Source organism: Mytilus edulis, chromosome 12 (assembly GCF_963676685.1).
Source record: "Mytilus edulis chromosome 12, xbMytEdul2.2, whole genome shotgun sequence".
Lineage (NCBI taxonomy): Eukaryota > Metazoa > Mollusca > Bivalvia > Mytilida > Mytilidae > Mytilus > Mytilus edulis.
The window spans coordinates 29,110,341-29,137,998 of NC_092355.1; the positions used below are offsets into that span (position 1 = coordinate 29,110,341).

Sequence of the window (27,658 nt, forward strand, 5' to 3'; positions counted from 1 at the left end):
GCATGATTTTCATAGTTAAGACGACTGACAAGATACGTAGGAAATCGTTTAATGACCTCTTCAAGCTGTCGCAAATTTTCGTTGTCCTCGAATATAAACCCTTTTCTAAATTGCATATTTGTCTTTATGTTAGTAAGATTTTTATCAATAAAATACATTCATTGATACAGTTTTATATATAATATTTCTTAAAACAAAAAGAAGAACCGATAACTCAAGAAACATTAAGAAATAATAATATTTATGAAAACCTACCTGGGACCGCTTAAATGAGGGTGAGACACCCCTGGTCTTTCAATGTCCATAAAATCATCAACAAAATCATCGAATATGTTTATTTAAAGGTTGTATAAGAAGAATTTTTCCAGAATAAAGTCACCTTCGATATCTATGGAGGGCTAAGATTGTCACTTTTCAGCAAAAAAGTGTCGAAATTTCAGGACAAAGAGCACAGAACAATGGTGAGAGCCCCCTTATATCTCAATCTTTCTAATATTATGCAGACATTTAGTCAAGAGGTAGATACACACGTGACTAAAAGGAATTTGGGTACACTTCCTGTCTTTCATGTTTCCGGAGCGCCCAAAGTGCCAGTTGGATATTCAAAATATATAGCGAAAAACTACCTTGGACCGCTTAATTAAGAGTGAGACACCCCTGGTCTTTCAATGTCCATAAAATTCTACTAAATCATAGACTCTGTATATATAAAGGTTGTATTAGAAAGATTTCTCAGAATAATGTCATCTTCGATATCTATGGAGGGCTTAGATTGTCACTTTTCAGCTAAAAGACAGAAAGTGTACCCAAATTCCTTTTAATCACATTTGTATCTACCTATTAACTAAATGTCTGCATAATATTAGAAAGATTGAGAGATCAGGGAACTCTCGTCATTGCCCTGTGCCCTTTGTCCTAAAATTTTGACAAATTTCACCTGAAAAGTGACAATCTAAGCCCTCCGTAGATATATAAAATGACGTTATTCTAAAAAATCCTTCTAAAACAATCTTTATAAATAAATAATCTATGATTTAGTTGAGTTGTATGGACATTGAAAGACCAGTGGAGGTCTCACCCTCATTTAAGCGGTCTCGGGTAGGTTTTCCTATATATTTTGAATATCCAACTGGCACTTTGGGTGCTCCGTAAAAAATGGAAGACAGGAAGTGTACCCACATTTCTTTAATTCGTGTTTGTACCTAACTATTGACTAAATGTCTGCATAATATAGAAAGATTGAGAAATCAAGGGGCTCTCGTCATTGCCCTGTGCCCTTTGGCCTAAAATTTTCACAAATTTTACCTGAAAAGTGACAATTTAAGCCCTCCGTAGATATAGAAAATGACCTTTTTTCTGGAAAATCCTTCTAAAACAATCTTTATATATATAAATAGTCTATAATTAAGTTGAATTGTATGGACATTGAAAGACCAGGGGGTCTCACCCTCATTTAAACGGTCTCAGGTAGGTTTTTCCTATCTATTTTGAATATCCAACTGGCACTTTGGGTGCTCCGTAAACATAGAAGACAGGAAGTGTACCCACATTTCTTTTAGTCACGTTTGTATCTACCTATTGACTAAATGTCTGCATAATATTAGAAATATTGGGAGATCAGGTGGCTCTCGTCATTGCCCTGTGCCATTTGTCCTAATTATTTAGACAGATTTTACCTGAAGAGTGACAATCTAAGCCATCCGTAGATATCAAAGATGACGTTATTCTGGAAAATTCTTCGAAGACAATCTTTATATATGAATAGCCTATGATTTAGTTGAATTGTATTAACATTAAAAGACCAGGGGGTCTCACCCTCTATAAAACGGTCTCAGGTAGGTTTTTGCTATATATTTTGAATATCCAACTGGCACTTTGGGTGCTCCGTGAACATATAAGACAGGAAGTGTGCCCAAATTCCTTTTAATCACGTTTGTATCTACCTATTAACTAAATGTCTGCACAATATTAGAAAGATTTAGAAAGCAGGGGGCTCTCGTCATTGTCCTTTGCTCTTAGTCTTAAAATTTTGACAAATTGTACCTGAAAAGTGACAATCTAAGCCTTCCGTAGATATAGAAGATGACGTTATTCTGGAAAATCCTTCTAAGACAATCTTTATATATAAATAGTCTATGATTTGTTCAAATTATATGGACATTAAAAGACCAAGGGGGGATCTCACCCTCATTTAAGCGGTCTCAGATAGGTTTTCACTATATATTTCTTTTTTTGGGCGCTCCATAAATTTATCTAATTCTACTTTTATTTGAAAATGTTACTTATTATAGTTATAGGTTTTTCTTTTGGTTTTAAGAAATATATAATGATGCAAAAATGCATGATATTTAAAAATAATATTTATTAATAAATTACAAATAAAGTTTTGTTGGAAAATGGAAAAATGCACACAAGTTCAAAAGAATATTTATCATTTAATTGTAAAATTGACAGAAAAAACTAACGTAAATAAAACAAATTAAAGAAAGTTTAACTAGTTTATAAAACAATTTCCTAAAAATATAAATGTAAGTGTTTAATTTTTTAGCATATTTGATAAAGTTGTCTCCAAAATGTCCCCCAGCTAAATGATAAATGTGTCAGCTTCGAAGGCATAAACATACTTGTATATACTTTTAAAATGAATAGACTTGAACAATTAAGATTAAGTAATTCTGCCTTTAACTGACAAAGTCCATTGTTTATTAAAAGAGATCAGAGAAAGCTATTGTATTGAGTAACAAAATATTACGTGTCAAATCTGCTATATAAAGTCGTGCAAAACTATTTGGTTCATTAAACTGTGAACCAGAATAAAATGTAGTTAGGAGACTGTATTGTCTTTTGAAGGTTAGTAAATATGTTAATTTGTTTAATAGGGTGTTTTATAAATTTAGAGGAAACGAGTTTAACATGTTTAAAGATTTAAAAGATGTTTCAGTAAAGTTATTTTATTCACATTCGCATGGAAAATCGTGATAAAGATTAAATAAATAATAGGCAAAGTTTGAAATGATATTTAGTTAAATGATTTGTGTAAAAGGTTCTTAACTTATAAACATAGGTATTTAACTTATTCGTATAGATTACTTTTGAAAATACAATTTTTAATTTGATACCTGATTAAATATTTAAAGTAAACGAATTAAGGGTAGATAACAGATGACACGACTGTTCATTTATGGCGCGTATACTATTGTCGGGTTTTGTATTATTGTTTGATTTATATCGCGAATTATTTGATGTATAACTATGATGGAAAAGTAATGTAATCTGTATTATAAATGTTGTAAATATGATCAGACTGTGAACCAGAATAAAAATGTAGTTAGCAGACCGAATTGTCTTTTTATAAGGTCCCGTTGTCTTGCCGAGTCCAACCTAGTTCCCAAATTATGTAACATCAATGTGAGCAGTTCCCCGCAAAAAAGAATTGATAACACCATGATTTTTTTTTTATGATTTTCAATTAAATAACGAATAACGAACCGGCTGCCAACTTCACATCCATCTTACAATTGGATAGAAAGTTGTTTCATTGACATTTATATCACATCATCTTTAATCTACTAGTTAATTAAAAGAACTCGTATCAAATCTATCTAAGATGACTAAAAGTTTACAAAAACTGACAAATTATGTGAATGAAAGACCCAAATCCATTAACAGAGATTCAAAACCTGTTACCGAAATGTATGTTGATGTTCCTGTGGATAGAGTTTCAAAGAATATTGTGTCTGCATGTAAATACTACGAGTGTCTTCTAAAAGATTAAGAAACAAATAAGCACTCAGGAAATTCCACCTACAAAAAACATATCGTTTGACAAGGATGAAATGTTGTCGAATAATAAGTCTGTCATGGCTTCTGTAAACTTTCCATTGAATAGTAAATCGGAGGACCTACCTTGTACTGTATTGGACACTGAAGTTTTACAAAATTCCACATGTTCCATGATACATAGCCAGAAATTAGTAGTGCTTTTGCTAATTAATATTCATAATATGTAAATGAGAATTGTACCACGGGATCATAGTTTGAACTAGACTGGCTTGATATCGTTAAAGTCTTTAAAACACAGATATTATAAGTTGCCCGTCACAGAGTCCTTGTTTATAGTCAATCTGATATTTCCGTAAAGTTGTCATGCGGTCAAAATCAAAACACTGAACGCGAATTAAGTACATTTTTCGTGTTCTCGTGAGTTTATTCTTTTTAAAATGTTGGCATTTTAACTTTACGTGTTAACCTTGAGTTCAACTACTACACATACAAGGTTTGGGCTTGCTTATTCTTTGGACATTCAAGTTTCAAGTTTCACCCCGGCAACTTGTTTTTCTAATGACTTTGTTAGCCAATTTTCAACACGAAGTTTGCAAATTTGACGTTTCAGTGTATATTGTTGTGTATATTTATTTTCTGACCCGGCAACCTTTTTTTGTAATGGCCTTGTAAGCCAATTTTCAACACGAAGTTTGCAAATTTGACGTTTCAGTGTATATTGTTGTGTATATTTATTTTCTGCCCCGGCAACCTGTCTATCACTTAAATTAAAGTTAAAATATACATTTTTTCAAAAATCCCTATCATTTTAATATAATTTTCGTGACCCGTATCCGATTTCATTAGTATTCTATTCAAATGAGCAAAGTAGCGTTGATTTCTGGAAATGAGTACTGTACATTGCGCCTCTGGGATATTTTCTTTCGCCCATCTTCTAAACGCCCTATATTTCGAACCCGTTTCCGAATATTTAGGGGAAATGTCTAATTAAGGGAACTAGGTATTACTATGACATATGGTTGCAATTATAATGTCAAATGAGTAATATAAAATAAAGTCTTCCAAATGTAGATTTCACTCTTGAGCTTTGATGACAGTCTTTCACATTTGTCTAATCCACTAGGCTTACACTACATTAGAACTGCCTCTTTATTTTCAAAAATGTTTGAGAGACTACGCACGTGACTAACATGATGAAAAAAGAAATTCCTCCCTATTTAGTTTACAATTAAGGAAATGATGCAATAAGCATCAGCAATGTTCGACTTCACAAGGAGGTACATTTTCCAATTCCGCTATATTTTCAAAACCAGTCTGTTCCTATTATTTTCTACGGTTACATCAAGACTTTTGCACCTACAGATTGTAACTACAAGCAAGCGTTGCAGCATCTTGGTTTTGAACAATACATGACAATCCACTGACATGTGTCTATTCCAACTTGCCTACTTTTACTGGCCCTTTGGCCATGTTATTACCTGAGATGTTACATAATTCAACATGGACATCACCGAAAGACGATCTCTCATGGTCCTAAGTTTAAAGAACTGAAAAACTGTGTGAATGATAGACCGAAATCTGTTAACAGAGGAAAAGAAACTGTGAAATATTGATCATCTGTTAACAAAATAAATGGTGATGTTCCTGTGGATAGAGCTTAAAAGGGTGACACTTTTCAGATGGTCAAAATGAATATGACAGTATGCTTTCTTAAAAGATTATTAATTTGCGAATCATAACAAACAAAAATTTAAAAAAACATTCAAACATGGTATTAAACCTTGTAAGTCTTCAATGAAGATGACAGTTGTCTAGTTTTGTTGTATTGTCTTCCAACTTGACTTTTGATGAAAAAAAAGTAAAATCACAAAAATACTGAACTCTGAGGAAAAATTCAGAACGGAAAGTCCCTAATCAAATTTCAAAATCAAATGTCAATGTCAAATAAGACAACAAACGAATAGACAAAACCGTCATATTCCTGACTTGGTACAGGCATTTTCGAATTTAGAAAATAATGGAATAAACATGGTTTTTTACTGCTAAACTTTTCACTTGTACGACGATCGCATCAAATTCTACTGTACCGACATCGATGCGTAAACAAAGTGCCCTAAATAGGAGTAGAAAACAACACGAACCAAACTAAACACTGGGGGTGGTGTCAGGTGCTCCGGAATGGTAAGTATATCCTGCTCCACATGTGGCACCCGTCGTGCTTCTCTTGTTATAACAAAGCTGGTAAATGTTCTTATTCGGTACGTCACATTTGTGAAAAGGGAACGGTATTTTAGTTACAACATATTAAAGGGACATATTCGATATGATATGAATAACGGATATTCAATAACCGTCAACCAACTCGTGATGGCGACTGTAAAATTTACGAAGTGGATTGTGGCTTGGCATTACGCACTAGTTCTCCGTTAAAGCGCCCAACGTCAGAGTAAAAATGATAACATATAAATTGCAACAACACTTGTTTATAAAGAACATAGAACATCTTCATAGTGTATTCTATCCACCCTATAAATTTCAGCAAGAAATATTCTACCGTTAATTAGTAATGATCGAGACAGTTTAGATGAAAAATAAAAAAAAAAACAATTAAAGTCATTTTATTTCCTTTGACGTCGTGATTTTCAATGCCAAAATGCAAAAAACTTTTTTATTAATTCACGTAAAATTTTATTTCTTTTTCTTGTTAGTTGAAATTTCATAGCCAGAAATTAGTAGTGGTTTTGCTAATTAATATTCATAATATGTAAATGAGAACTGTACCACGTGATAGTAGTTTGAACTAGACTGGCTTGATAGGCTTGATATCATTAAAATCTTTAAAACACGGATATTATAAGTTGCCCGTCACAGAGTCCTTGTTTACAATCACTTTGATATTTCCGTAAAGTTGTCAGGCGGTCAAAATCAAAACAATGAACGCGAATTAAATGAATTTTTCGTGCTTTTGTGAGTTTATTCTTCTTGAAATAGTGACATTTTAATTTTACGTGGGAACCTAAAGTTCAACGACTACATATACAAGGTTTGGACATGCTTATTCTTTGGAAATTCAAGTTTCAAATTTCACCCCGGCAACCTGTTTTTGTAATGGCCTTGTAAGCCAATTTTAAACACGAAGTTTGCAAATTTGACGTTTCAGCCATTTTAGCCTGTATCTTACACTGCAATATTAAAAGCCTCTCGCTTCGATTTTTAAAATAGCTCAGGAACCTGTATTTTTGCAACAACAGTCATTATGTTTCGTTTAAATGGTGTATATTGTTGTGTATATTCATTTTCTGCCCCGGCAACTTGTCTATCACTTAAATTAAAACTAAAACAGACATTTTTTTCAAAATTCCCTATCATTTTAATGTAATTTCCGTGACCCGTATCCGATTTCTTTAGTATAATATTCAAATAAGCAAAGTGGCGTTGATTTCTGGATATGTAAGCATGCTACTTAGTCATGTCTGCATTATAATATATATATATAAGTCTTTTGTTTTATCTCTTTAACACAAATTAAGGTGATAAATCTTCAATTTGGCCTTTTCTGTGTGAACTAGTACGACTCAGCATTTCAGTCTTGTACAAAGCAGGAAAATAATAAAATAGTATAAACATGCTTTCAACCCGAATCATCCTATTTACCAATCTGTGTTACCATGAACTATCATTGATGTGGTCATATTGATATCGAAAACATATATATTGTATATATATATATATATATAAATCAACTGTTTTAATTTCAAAATGCAAAGTATGGCGTATAACGCATGAATCCCTTGCCTTGAACTGTTTTAAAAATTCTTTCGAAGCCGAAGCACAACCCCTGTATGATCTTTTATCTTACCTCCTATACATTTCCAGGAATATGATTGGTTAAAAGCGTCCGCGTGCAAACCGTGTATATTTGATATTAGGTTAGTAGGGAGGCGGGGCTTATCTCATACACGGTTAGTAGTGGAGTTACGTCCCTTTAAATTCCTTATTAGGTAAGAAGGGGGCGGGGCTTATTTCATACACGGTTAGTAATGGTGTTATGTCCCTTTGTAAAAAACAAAACGGTACTGAGAAAAAAATCTCAAAAGTTCCAACAGACGAAGAAATTGATGATTAAGATTGAAACAAATTCATAAAACACATTTAAACCTTACAAGTCGTTATTGTTGGCATCTGTTTTTGTAGGATCAATGGAAGTATTTTCTTAGCGCTAACAGTATTGAAGACTTGCTCGTTTTGAGAATCACTAGTCTTAATTTCACACGTTAAGATAGTCGGTAAGATAAATTCGTTACATAGTGTGCTAGTGACGTAATACGGTATATATGGGGTCAGTAAATTCCATATGGGGATTCGAGCTTCGCTCTCACCCCATATGGAATTTACTGACCCCATATATACCGTATTAGGTCACTAGCACACTATGTAACTAATAATGTCTTTGATGGGTTACTTCCTTTGATATTTATTAATACCTTTTTGTTCATAGTATCGGAAATTTAAAAAAAAATAGGAAAGAGACGAGACGTTTCTTTTAGTTTTTTTAGCAGACCAATGGGAGTATGTTTCTTAAAATTCAACACTTGAACACTTTAATATAACAATAAGAAGATGTGGTATGATAACAAATGAGACGCCAGTCTAAAATTCAACTAATAAAGATAGTCGGCAAGATAAATTCGTTACAAAGTGTGTTAGTGACCTAATACAATATATACAGGGTCAGTAAATTCCATATGAGGTTCTATTTTCGCTCAAACCCCTTATGGAATTTACTGGACCCGTATTTATCGTATTAGGTCACTAACACACTGTGTAACTGATAATATCTGACTAAAATTTAAACGAATCAGTTATTTGATCATGTTTTCAGTTAGTATAATACTACAATTTTAGAGGAGATATGATTTATTGATTGATGTTTTCTGAACGTACAGTGTCAAATATTTTATGCAGATTTATGACCGGGAGAAGAATATTTAAAAAATGAATAAGATGTTACATGCGTTTTCGTTGATAAAGAATTTTAAAAGGTTCAATATAAATATATAAAAAAACAATGATGAGAGAGACACGACAAAAAATGATCCAGCAAAATATAAAATATAAAATAATTTTTCATAGATATTTTATTCATCCTCTTTGTTGGTTAGTTGTAGCCTATTAATCTCGCAACTTTGATTTTTAGACAACCAGTAACGCCCAATTGAACAACTTCTTTTTGTAGATCTTCTTATACTAATAGTTATATGCATCGTATTCCGCTTGAATATCATATAGTTATTTGAAATAATCCAAGATATAGGAGGTGGTTTATAGATTAAAATATAGTTTTGAAAATTAAGATTATGGTGAATTAAAAATAACATAAATAAATGATTTAAATGATTAAAAGATTAATGAAACTTTCCGTTTTCTGCATATTAAATTCACTATTGACAATATTCTAGTAGATCATTTCGAAAGAAACGTTTAACTTTCAAATTGGTTGTAAACGCAACTGCTCAAATAAAATTAGCGATGCAAATTTTATACATTAATATGCATCAGTTTTTTTCGTCAAAATCACGATCTTGCATATCATTTCGTTTTCTAATGTAGGCAAATTTAACCTTACATCCTTTTCGTGCATTGCGTCAGCAATTATTTAATTTTATTCATCTTAGAAAAAATTGTTCGTGACAGATGTCTGACCACGATAATCCGATAAGCAACCAAATGATCTGCAATAGTGGGTGAAAAAACATGTTATAAATTCCATGCGTCCGAAGCGAGCACTGTTTTTGATTTATCTTCATTATTTACGCACAGGAAAAATATTTGAAATCCAAAGATATAAAAGAATAGAAAGAGTTGATGAGCTATATGACGAAAAGGACACAAACAAAAAAATAGTCAAATCAGTCGAATGTAACATTGATTGATGCATTCGGCAATCCTCGGTACATGTAGAATCCGCTACTCTCCTCCTATGAGGTTACGGAATCGGCCGAGTTGAGACGGATGTGATTGAAGGAGTTTAAAACCTTAGGTATCTTTATAATTCCAAAATATATAAATGGACCATTGATTGGAATTGTAAGGATTTGCAGAATCAAAACATTGTCATAATTCTTACGTCTGCATTTTCATACTGGTGCTCGAGGACGGAAGACATGGTCTTCAATTTTTTGAGGGTATAACATTTTTTAGTACCAACATATATTAAATATATTTCATTATTCACCAAAACTATTGATTGATAAGCAATGTTTTTTTCTATATTTTGTTGGACAGATGAGTAATCAATGATAAAATCATTTTGGTGATTAATTTTTTTTCATCCGATTTCAGATTTCTCTTAATGTCGGTTGGCTACCGGTACTGTCACTGTTATAAAACTGAACGTTCAGCTCCTCTTTCTAGTACCTCGCATAACAAGGAAAATATGATAATGTTTATTATCCCAGCTATCCAACTTATATCGAAGAAATTGAAATACGTTTTTTCTTCAAGTTTTATACCTATTTTAAACATGGTATCATTTATGCAGTACAGTGACAGAATACATAAGAGGGGCTATACTGAGTAGTGTCGTCATACGTATGTTGTTGATACAGACAAGATAATGGCTAACTTTTTTAAATTGTTATTTTGATGGAGAGTTGTCTCATTGGCACCCACACCACATCTTTCTATATCTTAGACAATATATATTGTCAAAATGTTATATACGGAAGTTTTCAAATGCGGGAATTGAACCCAAGAATTTTACAGAGAAGGGCATATATTTCTAACTGAATAGAGAAAAATGACTAAAAGAATTACAGAATACAGAAATGTAGATCTCCTCCCCTAATACAGACCGTAATATATAGCATTGTGACGGATAGTTTTGTTTAATCTTTTTAAAGGCTTTTAATTTTGAAAAGAATGTTGTACAAGGTGTTGTAAATAAATGCAGCGGACAATATATCATGCACTTTCAACTGACGTCCTAATTTGATGAAAGAAATTAAAAGCTTCTCTTCTTGTGCAACACGAAAAAGGGAAGAGCAATTTTTATGACTTCTTGCCATTGCATTATTGTTAAATCGTTTTGAATTCGGTATCAAATTTATATTACATGTAATCATAGAAGCTTCATATCTTGAATATTGAAAACAGGTTTAAATTATTAACATGCAATACAATTGATATAAAAACATCCGATTCGTTTTTTTTTTCTTCTTCTAGATTTACACTCTAACAATTGATTGATAAAAGTTTTACATAGTGTCTTCTTATGTCGTCTGCATTACAATATATTATTGATCTGTAAGTGATATATCCGCCATCCATTATAACTATCTAATATGTGTATTTGGTATGCTATACTCGATAAAAGTGCGGACGTGATATAAAGCACTCTTTACCAAAATGTTAACGGAGATTACATTCAACGGAGGTTACATTTCGACGATTTCGTCATCTATGAACCATAATAGAGTCATAATATGTATATCTAAAGATCGAAGTTGTACTAAAATTTAATGTTGACACCGATATCGATCTGTTGGATGTGGAATTTTTTTTTATGATTGATGTTTGTTTAGAATTGGCTATTCCACAGCGATTACACGCTTAACAAATCTCTACAGTTTTCAACTTTGCTTCGTTTTTCAGACTGATGTAACTTGGAACAAATGACCATTGTTATAAACCAAGTTATTTATGGTAACCTTATGATCAAATTTAACTCATATTACACTATAGTGTACTAAATATTTTGTGCTCTTTGGTCTTTTATCCATCAACGGAAATTTCAGCTTTTCGAAGAAAGCATTATGGACGGCCGGTACGATCACTATCGTTGTGCAATATGTACTAAACTTTATAAAAATTAAAAATATAGATAATAAAGAAATCTAAAATTCTCAGATATAAGTATAAAAAGCTACTGGTATATAACTGGAAGTTGTTAGGTTTCCTTTCTTACGGTGGGACAAAAAAAAAAGTCATAAAATGGGCGCTTTAACGGAGAACCAGTGTACGACGTCTGATTTTTCTTATTACCAAACGTGACTTATTCCCCATTCTGACTGTTTTGCTAAGTGTGAAATCGGATTGCTATATGACGTGTCAAGATACTTGTCTATCCAAAGTTCATGTATTTAGTTTTTATGTCATATTTGTTATTCTCATCGGATTTTGTCAAATGTCTCATCGTTTGAAGTTGTAATTCCTATTTTTTTCTGTTGTATTCTTGTGTTACGGTAAAGATAATTAATCACCCGGTTCATTTATAAGATTTTAGTTTGGTTCAAATAAAATTATACGATATATTTGGTTCACAGTTTGATTTAGAAGAAACACCGACATAGCTAGATGATATAATTAATTATCTAATTACTACCACAATTTGATATTAATTAGTATTGACTTATATCATTGTTATTACTGAATGTTATATCATTATGACAAACCTAATCTTGAATTGTATCCAAATTTTATCCTTTTTTAGGGAATTTCTTAGAAATTCAAATGTGACGTCACGTTGTGCGTAAATTGCTTTGGGTAACTCGGCTGTGCATTTATATGTGCTAGTTTAGATTGTTTTATGTATCCGTCTTTATTCTGTAGCTAGTAATTACTTCGGTTTTATCATGTACATGTATATCTACTATATAGTCATTTTATAAAAAAAAATACTGTTTGCAAAAGTATGAATTATTCTAAATAATAAGGATGTTATTATCCCAGGCAGAAAACCTTAGCCGTATTAGGCACACTTTTTTGAATTTTTGGTCCTCAATGCTCTTCAAATTTGTACTTGTTTTGGCTCTCGAACTTTGTCATCTGAGCGTCTCTGGTTAGTCTGGTGTTGATGAAACGCTCTTCTTGCGTAATACATTTTAAACCTGGTACCTTTTGGTAGCTATTATTCGTGTGTTTCTCTGTCCGATATGTTCTCCCATTTATTTGTATTGTAGTCCTGTCATGTAATGTTGTCATTTTAATGTTATATTTAACATTGCCATAAAAGCGGGAGGTTTAACATGCCACAACACCAGTTACAACCCACCATTTTTTCATAAAATGTCCTGTAACAAGTCGGGAAAATTACCATTGATATACTGAAGTTCGTTTCTGTGAGTGTTACATTTCAATGTTGTGTTTCTGTTGTGTCGTAGTTATCCTCTTATATTTGATGTGTTTCCCTCAATTTTAGTATGTAATTCGGATTTGCATTTTTCTCAATTGGTTGATGAACAGCGGTAAACTACTGTTGCCTTTATTCAAAAATGAAAAGGTCACAATTGAAAATCTAAAATCATCTCTTTTTCAGTAACGTTTTGTTTTCAACCGACCCTCATTTTATAAATATTAGTCCGAATCAATTGACAAAATTTAAAGCTCAAAAAACATCAAACGATTGGACAACAACTATCACATTCCCGACTTGGCACATACAATTTCTTATGAGAAAAAGGTGGATTGAACCTGTTTTGATAGTGCCAAACGTCTTACTTATATGACAGTCGCATTAAATTCCATTATATTTACAACGATGCATGAAAACTAAAGACATAATAGGTAAAATTGTCAAAATAATGGTACAGCAGTCATCACTGTGTCACAATTTCAAATAGAACAAAAACAAACATTGAAGCACAAAAAGCATCTATCAAATTTCACTTTCATTACTTACTTATATATGTATTTTAAATCAACCCATAAAGGATGGAAATATTTGAAGTCCTATGACTATAGTGTAGAGTCGCGTGTTTGACGTGAGAATGTAAACAGGAAGAAATATAAAATAGTTTTGTCGATCAAAGTATTTTCAAAATTATAATTTCTCATGGTGAATGTTGGTATACAGGGTCCAAAAATCAAAAGTTGTGTTACAACTTATTTCAGATAAGACCAAGATTTAAAATTATACAGAAGTTATTATCTTTTAAGAAAACACATATCGTGTAAAGGAAAAGTCACACGTACAAAACACACCAGCAAAAAGTAACAAACACCACATTAACGGGATGCAAACAAGTACGGAGCCACGTCGAATGGTTATCACAGAAAACAGACCAAACAGTTAAAGTAATAATAATATTAGTACAGAGAAAATAAAAGAACAATATAAAATGGTATTAAGATGATAAACAACGCCAGTACGCAGAATCCATACAGAAAGAACATGTATTATTTGTGAAGTTGATACGAAATATTTATCAAGAAGGTATTAGTACCTTCCTACGAACTTTTTCTAGAAAAAGGACGAGACGTTCTTTGATATATCCCAGGTTCATCAACTATCTGCTCAGACACTGATGACGTTTTACAAAGATAAATTGAATTTTCAATTTTATGATTGCCTAACAATAACTGTGATTGATTTAGTAAGAAGATAGTTGGTTAAAATTATTCGGAGAGCCGCCCTATGACAGAAAATCAAAAACATGAGTTATGATAATGTTTAATATTCTAAAGTTGTTTTTCACAAATATATCCTTGTGGAAGACTGCATGGAAGATCATTCCATCCGTAGGCGATAAAACCACAACCACTCTGGCAATAATGAGCCCAATTTTCTCTCCGTCCGCTATTTGGTTCACCAGATAACCAGTAACTAAATGGTATCCCAGCATTACCAGACGTCCACCTCCACTCTCCTTCCTTCTCGATATCGTTTAGGCCTATCCATACGTCAGCTATGAATATTTTTTTTTTTAATATAGATTTAGCAGGTCTCATATCTACTAACATGTATCAGTGAGACAAAACAAAAGGAAAACAAATGCAGTCGTTACACAATTTGTACAAGTAATGAAAGGAAATTGTCGTTTGATACATGATAACCTATTTATACATAATATATTAAAACTATAAAGTCTTCATAATAATTTGAAGGTTATATATACGCTATCAAATTACGAAAATGTAATTTTTCATGAGAGATACACTATTCATAAAAACAAAAAGACAAAAAGTTAACATCTACGAGTTAACGTCGTTGGTAAAGAATCTTTCACAAAAAAGCAAACACCTCCACGAACGTAAACCCTCTTTTTCAGGCAAATTTAAGTTAATGCATTTAGCTGAAGCAATTGACAACATGTGTACTATGAATGGAGAGTTGTCTCCTGGGTACTTATATCACATCTTCTTATATTAATGTTTACGATAGAAAATACCATGAAATGCTGAAATCAACCATGCATTCTCTGCTACACTTTCAACCTTTACCAAGTAACCACCTTTTTGCTGACATTCATTCTACAATAAAACATGACACGATTAAGGCCTATAGAACGAACCATAGCATAGTCATAGATATGGTTATCTAAAAGCGTTTTCGTCGGTTACAGTTATACAATGCAATGGGGAAAAAAAGAGAAAAAATACCGTGATTACAGAGGAGAAAGTTGTACTGTTTATTTTAACCCGGTTTTTGTTAGAGGCTTTTTCTAGCTATAACACCAGATTTAATTCACATTGTTTTCCATAAAAAAATTGCTGTACCAAGTCAGTAGTATGACAGTTGTTTATAATCTTGTGATGTGTTTTCGATTTTTGCCATTAGCTTATGGACTTTACAATTAGCATTTTTCGGAGCTCGGAATTATTGTTTTACTAGTATTTCTGTTTACCACTGTTTCAGCTTTTGGGAAATTGTTGCGCTCTCGGTACATATCTTTCGAATCATATTTTTAGATTTGTGGAGTATGTAGTTGACTTTAACAACTGTTTAAAGGTGTCTCTGATATTACACTTTGAACTGATTATTAGTATCCAAAATGAGTTTTAAAATTTGAAAATTAATTACAAAGTTATAAATAGTAAACTAAAATCATAAAACATATAACATATTGCTATCTGATGCGTAATTAGGTTAATGTGATAAATAACATGACGAAAGGGAAAACTTTCAGCGAGACCGTGCCTTAAAACATTGTTTGTTTTGATAATGGATCAATTCAATCAATAAATTGAGATGTGGTAACAAAACAGGAATGACGATATATACTGTGCTTCACAGTTGTTTTTTTATTTAGTGCTATCCTTATATAATGTAGTAACATAGCAAATTTAAACGTCGCTTTAAGTTGCTATAATAATTGCTCTGATATTCTGTTTTATTTGAAATTAACAAAATTACTTATCATACATATTTTTTGTCACGTATTTTCATAAGATTATTTTATGGTGTATGCTTCACTGGAAATGGTCGTTTGAACTCTAAACAGAAATTAAATTACAACATAACAGATTTATGTTATTACATTAAATTACCTTAGCGTTATTTCTTTTTATACACGAGTAAATAGCAATGACCCATAAAAAACATCCAGTTATGCTGACATGCTCCTGTAAAATAGAATAAATAAGAAACTTTATAGATGGATGCATGAAATGTGTTGTATCTTCCTGTTGTCCATATATCAATATTATTACATTATTATTAAAAAAAATGACAAAAGAAAAATTGATCAGAAACATCGTCCGCCATCTTTGGATATACGTAACTGCAGTTACAGAGATCATATTTGCCCCAGTGATATATCCTACTTTTAAAAGTAAACCAGCACTTCTTTTGAATTTGGCAATCAAAAAGACTGATACCGTTCTTTAATCAGATAAAAAAAAAACAATAAATATTTTTTCACTTAAGTAATTTTTAATTTGTGTTGGTATACAGTTTTCAAACGCTTTATGCTCGATTTCCAAGATCAGTGATGAGGTCGCATTCCCGTTTCAGGAGATTAGTTAAATTTTGAAGAGGTTGTTGTGAGTTTTAGCGGTATAGTGTACATTCTTATTGAAATGTAAGTTTTTTTTACAATATGCCAATGTTTGCGTATGTTAGTTATGCTTTCGAGGAATGGTGTATGTTGCAAAACCTCAGTTGTTTGCAATTTTTCTGTGATTTCGAGTTAAAATTGTGTTCTTTAAAGCAGTCTGTAAAATTAAATATGAAATTCTTCTTATTTTGTATCAAATATATAGAATTCTTTAAAATTCTTATTTTATTTTTTATATGATATCTGATTGCGTAAGATGTCACATTCGAATATGACAATTGTACTTACTTTTCTTCAGGACATTTATTTCAGACTTCATATTTTTCATTTTCTTCTGAATTCCATTCAATAAGGATTTAAATTGTGTTACTTTATCTTTCTTAATTATTCCATGAATACTGTTTATTGCTACTATATGATTCTGATTACTGATGGTGTGAACTTTGTTTAGTCTCGTTTCTGTACGGTCTACTTGTTTTATTATCATCAATATGCAAGGATTATAGGACGAGTGATCCGATGAGTCTGAAGAAAATCTTTTTTCAATGGCGAATGAAGAGGCAACGGACAAAATCAATAAAAAATAGACGCAAATATGCATTTTGTCCACAAAAAAAATAATAAAGACAAAACCTAAAACATGTAAAATGCTCTAATTTTTCTGTAATTTCCAGGAACTGACACAAAAAATGTAAAAAACAATCAAAGTTCAGAGTAATTACATGTTTTCGCGACAATTATTGTAATATGATATTGAACATGTTGTATAGCCTTATTATTGTTTTAGTGGGAAAAGATCACTTTTCGTCAGTTATTATTGAAAAACGTAATTGAATTCTATTGACTTTTCTTTAATTGATATATGTATGTGTGTGTCTTTCTTATTCATTATGATTTCTAGTTTTATTTTATAATTTGTTTATGTACAGATCTGTACACGTATTCATTTATTATTATTTATTTGTTTTTATTTTTTTTTTTATATATTTCAGTATGAAAACTTGTCGTTGAGTTAATATCGCTATAAATGAACTAATTGCATGTTCTTTTTAAAATGTAGTTTATTTTTGTTTCCTTTTTGGGTCGGTAACATTTATTGAAAAAAAATTCCCATTTATCTCCATTCTCTATTTCTTTTTTCTCTGCAAGTTTCATTATATTCATATCGCTTCGCGGTTCAATTTTGTTTCAGGTTTATCGAAAGATGTAGCCTTGATATTTGGTATATGATATCGAACACTTTATATGTTTTCAAACTGACACCGCTTAAAAGAATACTTTTCCATGTAAGAGTTATCTCATTGAACACTGTTTTTCTTATGTTTTCTTCTACTGCGCAACCTTAGGAGAAACAGACAAATTTCATTTTTCCAAATTGCTTTTTATAGCATTAGAATGTTACGTTTAGTTCTGACTGAAGCGTTAAGACGGCTCTATGTGACAGTTATCCCCCTTTGTTTTTATACTTGTTTGAGAGTTCATTCTCCTGGTGAATACATTTTTTAAGTTTATTTTGTAAATTGGGTAGCAAAAGATGAACATTGTTTTAGTTTTATTGTACTAAAACATAAATATGTGTAAGTTGATACAGCCAAAACTGGTATTCATGCTTAGCTAAAATAAATTTATATATTAATATCAAAAGTACCAGGATAATAATTTATTACGTCAGACGCGTGTTTCGTCTACATGAGACTCATCAAAATATGTATCAAGCCAAACAAGTACAAAGTTGAAGACCATTGAGGGTCCAAAATTCCAAAAAGTTCAAATTCGGCTAATATAAGGTATCCTATGCCTGGAATAAGAAAATCCTTAGTTTTTAAAAAATTCAAACAAATTGGACATCTCAGTTCTGAAATAAACACCATTCACTATAAAATATCATATGCCTGAATGATATCTTTACATATCGAATAACGCTTGTTTTTAGAGAGAGAGAAACAAGTAAAAAAAATAACAAAATAACAAAAGGTAAAGCATTTGGCCCAATTTCATTTATTCACAACAACAAAAACTAATTTTTTATTACAAAATTTGACCAGTACAGATGAAAATAATAGTTTTCTTCTTTTACAATCAATACAAGCACAAAAAGTAACAGCAAAAACAATATGAAATATATAGCTCGTATTGTTATCAGTATAAAATATACATAGTTAGTCTAAACATTGTAATGATCAATTTATTTATATAACATTTTTAAAAATCTATAGCAATGCTTTCCCACTAATATTGGCCATGTGAAAAAACTTACATTTGAAACAAACATTTTCTTCTTATATTCTTATTATATATATTCAAGTAAAATTATTATTGGAGCAAGCTATTTTAAAAGGGGAATTGTGAAATAGTATTTGCATATAAGCAGCCAGTTTGGCCAAAATTTGTCAAAGTAAGCTAAATAAAAACATCGCTTACATATTATTGACCTACAAATGAATAATTTAACCTACTTGAATCCGTATTTATGTGACCTTCAATTTATAATATGCAAACTATTCGGATACCCCTGCTTTTATTCACGTGGTGCCCGTCAACCCTTACTTTTCTTATCATTCTATACATATAAATCTTTTTTCAAACGTTATAGAACCATTGCTATATTTACATAGTTATTAAATGATAATGAAAGTTAAGATATCATAATTTCCCGCTAAATGTTCAAGATAGTATATATGTCAACGAATAAACGAACCTAACATTTTTAATCTGCTTTCTTAGTTCTGTTTTTCTATACTATAAATCTATAACAACCTTTTTAAAAAGCTTGTTATCTCGTAACAGAACAACATCGTTAATTTCATTAAAAATAAAGATGTATTAAACTGAATTAAATTGAACTGCCTTTTACGCAATTGTAACACAACTGGTTAAATAACTCTATTTGTCACGATTTCGGAATAGGTTTAGCTAGTGAAATTGCTTTATCAGAAACACCAAAAACAAATATATGCGTCCCATGCTTTAGATATTCGAACAAGTTTCCATTTAAGTCATACTTCAATTGTCCAGAATCCTCTTTTGTGTGTATCATCAAATGTACCGTTTCATCCTTTATCCTAAAATATATCATATATATCAATTAACAAAAAAAAAAGTATGTTCCCTTCCATATTTGTACAAGTTTCATTACTTATTATTTATCTGTCGTACTGAAAGTGTTTATTGATATCCATTGTAAATATGTAAATGTGTAAATACATGATGATTTATTTTAAACATGACAATTTGTAATATCTTCCCATTAATTAACGGTCCAACTGTTTTCATTGATTGGAGTTCTTACGCACAAATATACACGGATATATTCCCCGAGTGTAATTTAACCGGCTTTGTACTAGTTTTACCTCTATGTTTTAAACTTTTGATTATTGGTTGTACCTTGGTATTTTGGTTTCTTTTGTATCATTTCTAATGAGAATTAACATAATATGTGATGTTTGTAACATTTTAGAAACTAGACAAACTATGTACAATCAACACATTTTAATACAACCATATTTTGTTTTTTTAAAAGCAAATTACATTTTAGATTTCTTTCTCCAATAACTAATATCTGGAAAGTTAGTTATATATTTAAGATGTCTGTACTATGGTCAGAGTGTTGTACCTTTCCTCATTTCTATTCTCAATTATATTTCATATTCCTTCCCCATGTTTGATTCACCTTTTAACTTGAATAGACATAACACAATACTGTTGATACTTACAAGATACTTAAGATATAGTTGCCTGTTAATGTTTTACTTTCTCTTACGAGAAAAGCACCATCCCCCATATGTTTGTATTTCTGTAGTAAAGTGTCTGCTTCCACGCGCGTCATCTTTCCATAGTTCCATGGCTCTTTATTCTGTAATGATAATTCTTAAAATGTGGATTAAGGGAATTTTATATTATTACATGTTTAGATGACCAGATAAAGGCAATTTGCTTTATATTGTTTGTAAAACATAGTTGCCTGGATACTATGAAACAGTTTTAAATAAAAAATCACTTACCATATTACAAAGATTTAATAAACACCTGACATCCTAACCCTTTAAGGACAGCACAAACGTGCTTAGAAACATGGAACACGTACCGCCACACATATATAATCTCTTGAAGTAACAATAATATTAAACATTAAAAAAATAAAAGTTCAAAGATCAATTGAAAGTCTTTCCACATACATTTTCAAATAGATTCAAACATCTCACTAAATAGTACAAAATTTGGTGACTTATTGAAAGAATCTATCATAGCAAACTTGAGATAAAGGATGCTACAGCTAATATACAGCCTTACATCAGAAATTGACAATGAGGGTTGGTTGAAAACAAAACTTTACGACAAAAGAGATGATTTCAGCTTCCTAATTGTAAACTTTCCATTTCTATGTAGCGACATTCCAGCAGCGCCTGCATACGAAGTATATATCTCCCAATTGATCGATATTCCCGGGCTTATATTTCTTATCATGATTTCCTTGATAGAGGATTGCTACTCAAAAAGAAGATATTAAACCAAGAGTTCCAATGGTAAAGTCGAAATCACCCCTTCGTAAATTTTACGGACGCCATCACGAGTCGGTTGACCGTTATTGAATAACCATTTCAAGATGATTTGGATATGTTCCTTACGTCGTAATTACAATACTCTTTTCCTTTTCACGAATGTGACCTACCAAATTCGGCTATTTAGCGGATTTGTAATAACATAAACAACACGACGGTAGTGGGATCTGCTTACACCTCCGGGACACCTGAGATCCCCCAAAGTTTTCAGTGGGGTTCGGGTTGCTTAGTCTTTAGTTTTATATGTTGTGTCTTCTGTACTATTAATTATCTGTTATTCTTTTTTTCAGCCATGGCTATGTCAGTTTATTTTCTGTATTTGAGTTTGATTCTACCTCTGGTATCGTTCGTCCCTCTTCTTTAACAATGTTCAAGGTCATTGATAAGACGATGTTTTTGATTTCTTCAAATCATCATGATCTTAGGTTTCTATAGACTGATTAAAACATTTATGGTTTATTTATAAATTCTGCTTGAAATGAGGGAAATAATTGTCATCCTCCAGTTCAGAAAATGTCACTTCTGGTCTCATATGACATTGTATTTTTTATGAATACATAAATATATTGTTTATATATACTGTAGTCTGTACAAAGGGGATATTTTTCAATTTATTGAAAGTATCTTGCGCCCGCAAATGACAGTTCATGAATGTCTATTAATTAAAAACGAGATTTCTAGGTATTTAGTCATGACAAAAAGTGCAAAAACGTTCTACCTGGCTTAGTCGAAGTTACTTGCAGAAGACCTTTTCCAGATGTATATGTATCCTTACATTTTACAAAGACTGGCTTTATAATGAACCACCAATGTGGTTCATTATAAAGCCAGTCTTTGTAAAATGTAAGGAGTAATAATCTTAAAGCAAGCAGAAGTAAGATAAAATGTCGAAATAAATAGCGTCAACCAAACTTTGACATTGACCATAAGTTAAAGATCATTAAACAAAGACATGTAATCAAGCTCTTCTACATATGGTTAGTGAGTTGTATTACCTTAAAGCTAAGATAAAATGTCACAGAGAAGAGAAAAGAAAAGTGGAAATAGCTATCATTCTCATACTGTTGGAAAGTGTTAGGCATAACAAGAAAACAGTTTTCGGGAGGTAACTATTTCACAGAAGAGTATTCGGTTAAGCAGTTTCAGTTTCGAAAGCGTATAAATAGTTCAATGACATCAGCAAACGACATCCTGCAAAACAACAAAACAGCGCAGGAAACAAAGATAACCAGTAAATAGTAAATATCAGAACAAGAACAATACATTTTTTTCACGGAAAAGTGGAAAGATCTAATACCCAGAACAACATTAAAAGTTTTTTTATTCACGGAAAATTGTAAATGGGAAAACAACCTGTTAATTGTAAAAGGGAAAAAAACCTGTTAATTGTAAATGTGATAACGCGTTTTATTCCATATTTCAATATAGTTAAATATTAGTAAATATCATGATAAGAAGGAAAACTAAACCGTGTGATAATCCTGATCCAGATATCAAGTTTTATAAATTAAACACCATGACAAAAGCATGAAAAGCGGAAAAGGAAAGCAGTTTTGATTGTCCTGAGCCTGAAGATCATTTGACAATGTTGTTGTATGTTCTGCAACTAAAAACAATATATAATTTAATATACCCTAACAACATGAACAACACATAAAACGTTAATGATGATGATGATGATGATGATAGACATTGAGGTCACAGCATTTGCAACGAGTTATATTAGTGATAGAAAACGGTAATTTGTCTGTTTTGTTCACGCATCATTGTAGATATTACGGAATTTGATGAGACAGTCGTACACAGCGAGAGCTTAGCTCTATAAAACAATTTGAAAATGCCTGTACCAAGTCAGGAATATGACAGTTGGTGTCCATTCGTTTTTGATGTGCTTTGTAATTTAATTTTGCCATGTGTTTAGGGAGATTCCGATTTCATTTTCCTCTGAGTTCAGTATTTTTGTGATTTCACTTTTTTTTTTATTTACTATGATATTCACCATAAACATCAATTTATTAAGAATACATTATCATATGACAATATGGTAATACCATGAGGAGCGTTACATTTTTTGCAACTGATTATATAATATGATATAATATGATATAATAAGGAAACTCCGTAACATTATGAACAATAAATAAAATATTGATGATGATGGGCATTGGCAACAAGTTGAACTAATGGTCCAGAACGTTAATTATATCTACAATTCTAGCTCTTATAAGGCAATTTATTACCTTCCAGATATCTTGGATAGACACGATGCTATGGGTGAATTTTCTCTTTACACGTACTGCATAAGAAAATACCACACTCCTCGCATTTCCACTCAACTTTGTTATGGTCACATAATTGACATACGAAAGCAGATTGAGCTACATTCACACTAGATTGTGCTGCCATCTAGAGTCTAAAATAAGAAAACAAAAGAAAAATGAATTGAATATATTCAGTTTAAATTTGAAATGTCTGTGGCAGAGAAAGATAAAATCGAAAATAAATGATATTGCAAGTATTTCCCTTGAGATGTGATCAGGTGTGTCGTCAATGTAAGTCTCTTTTTATATCCCTCCCTTTCACATACATGATTATAATCCCATTCATCAGAATTGGTAATGCTATAAAGACAATGCCGATAAATGTATAAGATATACATTGCAGTTGTTTGAAATATATACCAGATATATAGTATCACTTGTATGAAAGACTGGTACGGACATTTAACTTTTTCTAAATTTATTATTTTAGTTCCAACCTAATTTGTCGTAGTTCCAACCTAATTTGTCGTAGTTCTCAGTTAATAATTCGTAGTTCTAACGTGACATTTTACACTTCCAACTTGACCTTTTTCATGTCCAATGTTATATTTCTCAGTTTCTAGCTTACATTTCTCCGATTGTAGTTTACAGATCTCAGTTTGTTCCTAGTTTTCAGTTCTCATTTTCAATTTAAAAAGAAAACAATTCAGGTTTGACAAATATTAATTTAAAAATTAAAAACAATGTCAAATCGGAACCGACACATGTTATTTTTGAACTGATACATGTAAAGTAAATACTACAAAGGTAAACTTGTAAGTTTTTTAACACAACATTGATAACAGAATTTTCAAACCGTTAAATCGAGCAAAAGTGGGTGACTAAATTTAGAAACTGTGTTTTTCAATCTATACATTAGTATAAGTTAAAAGCGACTTTAGAAGTTGTATGCATTTCGTAAAATCGTTTCTTTCGCGGAAGGTCCTCTATTTTCAACTGATCTTAGTAGTTCAATTGCCATTAAACATGCAGAATTACAATGATATAATGAGTTCGAACCCAACTAATTGCAGGTGCGCTTGACTCCAATTGTAATTGTAATTGAATATCAGTTCCAGTTTTCCTGCCGCAATTGACAACTAAACAATAGCCAATAATTCTAAAAGTATCGTTATACACCAACTAATCAATCTATAACTCCTAATGCAAAGATTGATTTTGAGATTTCAATTTCTCTGGTAAGGAGTTGGTTTCCCTGAAATCGGATATTAATACTTATTTCAAAATTAAATTTTGACATCTAAAACATTTCTGCTGCGTCAACTTTTTTTCCATTTGACACTGTTATGAATATAAACTTAGCCAAAAAAGTTTAACAACACTTTTTTTTTCATTTTGTTTTTGTTCTTTCTAAAAAATAAAATATCTAAACATCATTGATTTGGTCATAAGGTTTACCTGTAATTTTAAACAGTCTTACCTTTTCCGGGTGATTTATTTCGCGCAATTTTCACTTTGCACGTGAAATTAATGTTTAACCTTTTGTAGCTGTTCTTTTAAACGAAATTTTAAATTCCTTTTTCACTATAAACGTTAAGAGACACACAATCGGTAAGAAAAACGCATAAACGTTTGATAAAATAATCGTCAGAAAGCTCTTGGAATGGTTGATGCCGGAATGAGTGTTGCTGACGTCGTGGCTCGATTTAAGGTGCATATGTCATCAGTTTAGAGACTAGCAAACATATATCGACAAATTGCAACTGCACATGATCTTGTAGACCGAAAAAAAACTAACGTCAAGGAGGAGCGCTATCTTCACCTTATTTCAACATGTGACAAGTTTATTCCGGCCATGAGAGTAGTGCATTGACGAAGGGTAGGTGCTGGGGTGCTTGTCAATTCTTCATTGAATCACTTAGGGCATGGAGGAGAAATTGATTTCGAAAAACACTATACTCATTTCCGCATTTTGACATTACTGCGCTCCATACAAAGACATTCCTAGTGAATGTGAGTGATAAACATTCATGTTGCTTCTGACATGTCATAATTCCGTTATTTTGTAATTACTAAAAGTATATGTTGTTATGATTTTGTCATAAAATAGAATTTATATTTGTGTTGCAAAACGTTTTTGGCTCAGTATATAAGACAATTACTTGCATTTAACAACTTACTTTTCAAGCAATTTTTGTAATTGTTGTAAATCGGCGGGTTCATCCTACTTATTTTTTTTATAAATTATTGACTCTAAATATGAATTTGGTGAAGATTGGTAGCGAGTGGCTATTCACCATTTATATAAATAATCTTTTTTTCTAAATTTAACTGACGATAATGGAAGATAGATGTCAAGCGAAAAAAAAAGAGATAAACGTGGGCATCCATGTATTATATCTGTGCACCAGCCCAAATTCAGTATATCTATCAGTTGCTTTCTTGTGTGCCAATGTTGTCTCCGGTATACAAACTGATATTAATTACAGATCTCCGATTATTTCTCTACATCCGTTTTTATTTAAAAATGATTTCCTTAGATATAAACGTCTGTTGATCACACATATGCTACTTCTACAGATTCGACCCAATAAACAACATACAACGGTCAGTTGATTGGTAAATTAAACGTTTGTTGAAACCTATGTTGAAAAGACTAATCTAAAAAAAATACGGTAACCAACAAATAATGTTAAAAATAAAATATTACTTACTACATTTACGACGTACTTCTCTCCTATATAATATAGATGTATATATATCTTTTAATATTTACGAATGAGGAAGTACCTACTTGTTCCTTGTTTCCTTCCTGCTTCATATTTTTTGATCTCATAACTATTCAAGTTATTTTATAAGTAGGAGTGTTCACGAGATTTTCTTCAATTCGTTTTACGTTTTGAAGTATAAAACAAAAAAAGAAAATTGTGCTTTGTTTTTTTTTTTTTTTTTTTTTTGTATTACAATGTAGGCTATGGTGAAATCTATGTCGTTTATAACGTAAACGACGTATTTGTCCTGCGGGGGTTTAATCAAGACATTGCATTATTATACATCATATACCAAAACATGTATAACTTTAATACTGACCATGGTTCATTTAAATTTTCGTTGAGGTAATGACGTCATATTGACTTTTTAATCACGGCAAAAATTGGGTGTGCAGTCTATAAAAATGTCTTCAACAGAAGACGGGGAAAATGATGCTGATAGTTATAGGAGTATATTACCATAGCCGTATTTGGCACAACATTTTGGAATTTTGGGTCCTCAATGCTCGTGAAATTTGTGATTGTTATGCTTTATAACTTTTTTTTTATTCGACAAAAACGCGCATCTTGCGTTTTAAATTATAATCCTGGTACCTTTGATAACTATTGATTACTTGACTCATATGAAACGAATGTTGGAGATTTATACACTGAAATCAATAGACATGGTAACATCAGAAATGGATTGTAATTTACTTTTATAGAGCCAAATTCAGACAGACAGCCGCCTTTCATTCCACATCATGGACCTTTTGATTTTTTGAGTTTTCGAAGTTCCTGCAGAGTATCTGTGATTTGTTCCTAAAATGTCTATTGTGTTGGCAAGAGTTGAAGTGATTTTAACTAAAGATTCTTCAAAAATGTCTAGCCTGTTGTTGATCATCAGGACTGCATTTGAATCAACCTGTTCTGGTAAATTTATATAATTTTCATCTTTATTTGTAATATTTGTAACGGTACCATGTTTCTCACTTTTATTCAGGGTTTTATCTTTATTTTCAGTCTTTTGATTTTCATCATCTTTCTCTGAATTTGTCATTGAACGTACATGTAAGAAGAATTTTTGGATTTGTTTCTTCAGTCATGTCAGTATTGGTGTCATTTGTAGTTACACTTACAAAGTTATCTTTTCCTTGTTTGTCTAATTTACTCATTAAGTTATCTACGAGTTGTTTACAGACTTCAAATTTTGTATTGCAAAATGATTCCCAATCTTTAACTTGGATCAAAATTTTCCCAGTTGTAAGATATATGATGACTTTGTAAAGACAGTCATCATCAGAGTCTAAGCTACCATTATTGGACACAACTAATTCAGTTTATATAATTGATGTTTATATAAAAGATTAACTCAGTTTTAGTCATAGATAGGGTTCCCCCATGTGTACCTCTCGATCATGTTAGCCTCATTTTCAAATTATTTTGGGATATACGTCATCTATATGCTGCTTTTGGATCAATAGCAGTGTCCCTTTTGTCATCAGATATTTTCATTACGTTTTGATTGG

At 31.4% G+C, this 27,658-nt stretch overlaps 1 long non-coding RNA gene across 1 annotated transcript; it reads right to left on the reverse strand.

The window, feature by feature from the left end:
• Positions 1 to 18,534: 18,534 nt before the first annotated feature.
• LOC139498207 (uncharacterized) lies at positions 18,535 to 26,166 on the reverse strand. Its single transcript, XR_011657847.1, has 4 exons — positions 26,094 to 26,166; positions 23,359 to 23,531; positions 20,273 to 20,412; positions 18,535 to 19,621 (listed from the first exon to the last, which is right to left on the reverse strand). It is a non-coding gene; the product is annotated as an uncharacterized lncRNA (long non-coding RNA).
• Positions 26,167 to 27,658: the final 1,492 nt, after the last annotated feature.